This window comes from Sinocyclocheilus anshuiensis, unplaced genomic scaffold (assembly GCF_001515605.1).
Source record: "Sinocyclocheilus anshuiensis isolate Anshui unplaced genomic scaffold, SAMN03320099.WGS_v1.1 scaffold1979, whole genome shotgun sequence".
NCBI classification, from domain to species: Eukaryota; Metazoa; Chordata; class Actinopteri; order Cypriniformes; family Cyprinidae; genus Sinocyclocheilus; species Sinocyclocheilus anshuiensis.
In genome coordinates, this window is record NW_015548473.1 from 424,288 (window position 1) to 431,009 (window position 6,722).

Here is a 6,722-nt window from a genome sequence, read left to right on the forward strand (position 1 = left end):
AGGGATCCGAGACGGGCTCGTCCTTTTCTCGGTCCTCACCCGCTAGATCCGCGGCTCTCTCTCAGTGTTCGGATCTAGCGGATTGTTTTTGGTCCGCCAAAGAAAGGATTTCCGGCGACTAAGCAGACCATGAGTAGGTGGGTGGTCGAGGCCATCTCACTAGCCTTGCCAGGCTGGGCCTTGTTTTTCCAATCACCAAAGATCCTCAGATTTCAGCTGGTTCTCTCTCATCAAGACATCAGCCAAGATCAACTGGAGCCTCAACAAACTGCATTAGGACACTTTTATTCAAATAGGCAAGACATGCAAGTATCAAACTTAGTCTCATTGTTTGATCCATTAAGTAGCCCCACCCCTTTTAAAGAAGGGTGTGTTAGAACTAAGGAACTGATGGTTTGCGCAAGGCTGTTGACCCGGGAAATAAACATTTCTTAGAATTAATAAACAATTAACACAATTGTGTTTGCTGGGCGAACAGGTTTGTTGATTGTAATATTAATTCCGTTAGCTGATCCAAATATTTATAATTAATTATAACAAGTTATGATTAATTATTAATATTTGCCTTTTGAGTTAATTTACTACAGTTATAAATATAAAAACAAAATTCTTTACCGCAGTATGTTTCATCTGTGTGCAGTTGTGTTAATTTGTTTCGATTTCTCTACGAGATTGTCTCACACACAGACAGGCTGTGTGAACCTCAACTGCCACGACTTTGTTACTGTCAATACATTATCCATTATCAATCGCCGTTTACACCAAATGTAATAAAATCAGAGTCAATTTCGATGCTTCCCTAGTTAGATGTTTTAATCAGGTTAAATGTCTGGCCGGGCAAGTACAATTCCCTTTCACTTGCCCCTTCAAAAACTTGTCACAGACAAGCATTAATGTCGAGCTCTGTTACTGTATACAGTATAAACGTCAACCCTCCAAAGTGGCTATTGTGGCACTGACCGTGTTCCATGCCACTGCTAAAATCCACCCACATTTGGCAGGTTGGCGGGTGTTAATGTCAAGCCCTGATTATAAATATACTTAATTATTATGAAAATACCCGAGATGGCTTGAAGAACACAGACTATATATTGTCGCAGTCGAGTGTTTATTGTATTCATGTGTAGTGATTAACTGTAATTTAAGTCGTTCATTCTATAAGGGAATTAATCATTAATTCGATTTCTAGCTCAAGTTTTGAAAGGACTCGAATCTGAAAATTCTTGTTTCATCATTCAAAACATTTATAGCTTCTTTTTATTCAGTTACAGCGATTGCTGGATGTCGTTGTCCATAGTAGGGATTTCCTGGAACGTCATGCATTATATTAGTTCTATTAGGCATATTTGGAGTTTTGCGCGAGGGTGCCCTCTGGCTTCCAGTATGAATGAAACAGACATTACATGTGTTTATAGCGCTCAGTAATGCCTACTCCATCCTATTTTGGGGAAAAATAGGAAAAATAATACTTATCCCAAAATAAATCTTTAGTAGATATATGATAATCCATGTTTTTATCTAGTGTACAGAAGTGTACAGGAGTTTTTACAGGAGTCTTACTCTTTTTTAATAATGAAAGTGTTATTACAATAGTAATATTTATTATTTTGTTTAATATTTTTTATTTAGCAATAATAATAATAATAATAATCTTAATTATTATTAGTCATATTAATATATAAGCACAAAATGTTGGGCCAAATCGTGCAGCCATACAAACACACACAACAAACCTGGTTTTTATTATATATATTTTTTGTTTTAAAAATCTTTTTCTGCCAATGGCCGGTGACATGATAAAATTTACCGGCCAAAACGTTTTTTTTTACCGGCCATGAAACTCTTTTTATGTAACCATGGTTCCCCGAAGGGAACGAGACGCTGCGTCGGAGAACGCTTTGGGAACGTCCCCAGTGTGACTACGCTCTGAATCACATGTGTAATTAGTCCAATGGAAGGGTGAGACGTCATAAGCGGGTGACGTAGCGACCAGGAAGCTATAAAAGCACTTGAGGGGGAACCGGCATCAGCTTCTAGGAATGAAGCAAGTGCTCGCAGGGATGCCGGAAGTATGGCCCTGAGACGCAGCGTTTCGTTACCTTCGGGGAACCATGGTTACATACGTAACCTGGAGACGTTCACCTTCAGGAACTCGAGCTGCGTCGGAGAACGCTTTGAGAACAAGTATGCTCACGCCACCAGACTTGCAAATCCCTGCCTAATGTGGAAGAGCACAGCTAGGACGAGAGAACAGAAGAGCCAGGAGTGACTCACATATCTAGGCCATAAAATCTGACAAACGTGAGGGGCGTGGACCATCCCGCTGCGTTGCAGATGTCCTGCATGGACACACCTGCCACCTGCAAAAATTCTCCATATCTGCTTCACCACTTCGGGATGAAGCCTGCATTCCCCGGGCCTCGGCCCCTGCTTCGACAGGATGTCTGCTCCCATATTCAGATGCCCAGGAATATGTACTGCTCTCAGCGAAAGGAGTTTGCCCTGGAACCACACAAGGATCTGGTGCGCCAGCTTGTACAAGGGGCGCGAACGCAGACCTCCCTGGTGGCTGATGTAAGAGACCACCGCTGTGTTGTCAGTGCGCATCAACACGTGATGATCTCTTAGGTCCGGGAGGAAGTGTTTTAGAGCTCGAAACACGGCCAGCATCTCCAGGCAGTTGATGTGCCACGTGAGATGGCAACCACTTCACAGACCGCGGGCAGGGAGGCTACTCATGACCGCACCCTAACGGGGTAAGGGACGCATCCGTCGCTAGCGTTACGCGGCGACAAGGAGCTGCCAACACCGGGCCCTGAGACAAGAACCAAGGCTTCCTCCACATGTCCAAGGCACGTAGGCATCGCCGCATGACCTTGATCATGCGAAGCGGGCTTCCCCTCGGGGAGAACCCCTTGGTCTTGAGCCACCACTGTAGAGGTCTCATGTACAGCAGGCCAAAAGGTATCACGTTGGATGCAGCTGCCATCAGACCCAGCAGTTTCTGAAACAGCTTGACAGTGAGTGACCGGCATTCTCTGACTCTCGCGACTGCAGTGAGGATCGACTCGATCCGAGCAGGGGATAACTATGTCTGCATTGTGGTCGAATCCCACACCACGCCCAGATAAGTGGCTCTCTGTAATGGAGAAAGCACACTTTTCTTGGCGTTTAGTCTTAATCTCAATTCTTTCATGTGAGCAAGAATGACATTTCGATGTCCAACTGCCATCTGCTCCGACTGAGCCAAAATCAACCAATCGTCGATGAGGAGCAGCATCCACACACTTAGTGAAAGTACGGGGTGAGAGTGCAAGGCTGAAAGGAAGAACCCGATACTGGTAAGCTTCGCCCCTGAAGGCAAACCATAGGAACTTCCTGTGATGAGGAAGGATGGAGACATAAAAGTATGCGTCTTTTAGATCTATCGTAACAAACCAGTCCTCAGACCTGATCCGAGACACAACTTGCTTGATGGTGAGCATTCTGAACTTCAGTCTCATGACTGAGCGATTCAACTGACGTAGATCTAAAGTGGGACGCAGCCCCCCATCCTTCTTTGGAACAATGAAGTACCGGCTGTAGAACCCGGACCCCCTGTCGTGAGGAGGGACCACCTCGATGGCCTCCTTCCTCGAGAGAGTATTGACTTCCTGTTCTAATACCAGAGCCTGCTCGGGGCTCCTCAAGAGAGTGTTCACTTCCTGTTCTAATACCAGAGCCTACTCGGGGCCCACGAGATTGGGAAAGACCACGTTGAACGGTGGCGGAGGAGCGCCGAACTGAATGCGATAGCCTTTCTCTACAGTATGCAGGACCCAACGAGACACATTTGGCAGTAGCTTCCACGCTGCTAAATAGTCTACTAAGGGAAACAGTCTCTCGAGACTGGCCTCCGGTGTACTTGTAGCTGCTAATTTGGTACCCTGAAACGGAAGACCGGCAGGAGACGGCCGAACTAGCTGCTCTGGAGACCCCCGAAGGAGTAGCGAGCCCCTCAGCTCCGCTACGTTTCCGGACGGAAGAGACTGAGGGAAGCGCTTGCTGGAGGCCACTGCGCCCTGAAGCACCAATGGCGGCAGGGTTGGCAAAATGATCTCCCGAGGGCACTGAGGAGAGACGGACACCGTATGGTGTGGTGCACCCCACTCTTCCCCAGTAGGGGTCGCCCTCAAAGGTCCTGAGCACCTGATGTCAGGAACTTTTGGTCGAGGACTTCCTTTGAAGCATGACCCTCAGATCGGGCTTCGACTGCGAAGCCCCCGACCTAGAGCGCCGCTGACCTCGGTCCCGTTGCGGGGGAGCACGAGAAGCAATGCTCTGTTTTTGTACCTCACGGTATGAGGAGGAGGTACACGGCGAGGGCTGCTCCAGCCCAGCAGCCCCTGGAGCTAGAGAACGGCGAGGGAGGAACCGCTGGAACGCCACCGCCTGTTTACGGGCCTCCTGGTACCTGTCGACGACGGAATTGATGGCATCGCCAAACAGGCTAGAAGGCGCAAGCAGGGCTTCCATGAGGAAGACCCTGTCCTTTTCTTTAATATCGGACAGGGTCAACCAGAGATACCTCTCCGCTGCCACTAGAGCTGCCATAGACCGCCCAACGGCACGGGCGGTCTCTTTGGTGGTGCGGAGAGACAAATCAGCTGTCCTACGAAGCTCTGCTATATCGTGAGTTTTTATTTCCTCGCCTTCATCTAACTCTTTTAGCAGGTCGGCTTGGTACGCCTGTAACACCGCCATGGTGTGCAGACACGCACCAGCCTGACCTGCCGCCGTATACCCCTTGCCCACCAAGCTAGATGTTGTGTGTAACGGCTTACCTATTAATTATAACCATTCAACATTACAGTATAATTGAAAACCATTATTTTTAATATTTAATAGGCTCTGAAATATATAACAACTTTTAACTTAAGTGATTTTAAAACAATCTTCACATAAATTATATTATATATGCATAAACTATACATATTAATCTTTATTCAAGCTACAAAAGTTAATCAGCGACTAGAGCAGTCTATCTTCTCCAATCTCTTTACGGTCATTTAAGACTTTATAACTCATTTAAGACTATGTTTACTCACCAAAACCGCATATTTTGACATAATTGTGTGTTTTCGTCCGTTGAAGCGCTACTGGTGCGCTGTCTGTGTACAGCCGAACAAGCAATGTTTTAAACTATAGCCTACTTCACTGCACCGTTTAGGTGGCGCAACCCCAGGTATGTGTCGCCACATTCTCAAGTTATGAAGAATAAAGAAGGGAAAAGTTAATCTTCCAAAATGAATCAGCAATATCTTCTCAGGTAAAAGTTATTAGAACCGTGCCTAGGGACAAGCTGGCCATCACACTGCTCTGACCTTATCAGCCCGTTTGTATCCTATTATTTGATTCGCTCTTGTCACTTATGACAGAACAGCTAATCACGATGATCTTGTCTTCAGTGAAGATTATTTTATTTGCTTATGTCAGAAACAGCGAATCTCTTTAAAAACTGGCTGCTGTTTTCACTCCGTTGCATTGTTATAATTCATAAAAGAACCCACCAACTGGTGACTGACACGGACCAACATTCCACAGGCCACAATCAACAACCTGATCAACTCTATGCGAAGGAGATGTGTTGCACTGCGTGAGGCAAATGGTGGTCACACCAGGTACTGACTGGTTTTCGGACCCCTCCAGACCCCCCAATGCAGTAAAACTGCACATTTTAGAGTGGCCATTTATTGTGGCCAGCCTAAGGCACACATGTGCAATAATCATGCTGTCTCTTCAGCATCTTGATATGCCACACCTGTGAGGTGGATGGATTATCTCGGCAAAGGAGAAGTGCTCACTAACACAGATTTAGACAGATTTGTGAACAATATTTGAGAGAAATAGGACTTTTTCTATGTACACAAAAGTCTTAGATCTTTGAGTTCAGCTCATGAAAAATGGGGGCAAAAACAAAAGTGTTGCGTTTATAATTTTGTTCAGTGTATTTTAATCGCTTACGTCAGAAACAGCGAATCTCTTTAAAAACGGGCTGTTGTTTCCACTACATTGCATTGCTATATTTCGTAAAAGTGTTACCCGCCAACTGGCGACTGACACTGTTACATGTACTCGCCAACGCTGATTTTTACTCGCATTTGACACTTGGTGAGGGTTAATTTTAGGCCCTGTGTGCATCCATGTCATAAAGAAATCTATATATATAAACACACAAGTCATAAAGATTTTTTTAAAGTTTTTGAAAGAAGTTCTTATGCTCACCTAGGCTGCACTATATTTCAAAAATACAGTAAAACAATAATATTGTGAAATATTATTAATACTAGAAAAGTACAAATTATTGTCTTGTTTTCAGAAAAAACAAGTCAAAATTAAGTTTTCCCTTTCGATACTACACTCGTACTGTGTCTTGCTAGACGCATATGGGAAAAAAGCCTTTTTTTCTCCTGAACTGAAGCCTTTTTTCATTCACGCAGTGAAACTGCATGGCCATTGGGTCGTGCAGTGTATTAAAAAACGAACGAATGGCTAGGCAGTGGAGCTGCACGAGCCTATGGCGACGAAGCCCGCCAAGTCTGCCAAAGCCCGCCAGAATGGGCGGGGCATCTGGCTATATAAGCGGGCGTTCGCATTTGTGTGTGTGTCACTGAGCCCCGCCTCCCCCGCGTTTGTGTTTCTCTCCTCCCAGTTACTCGGAGGTAGAAATGACGAACTCGCGG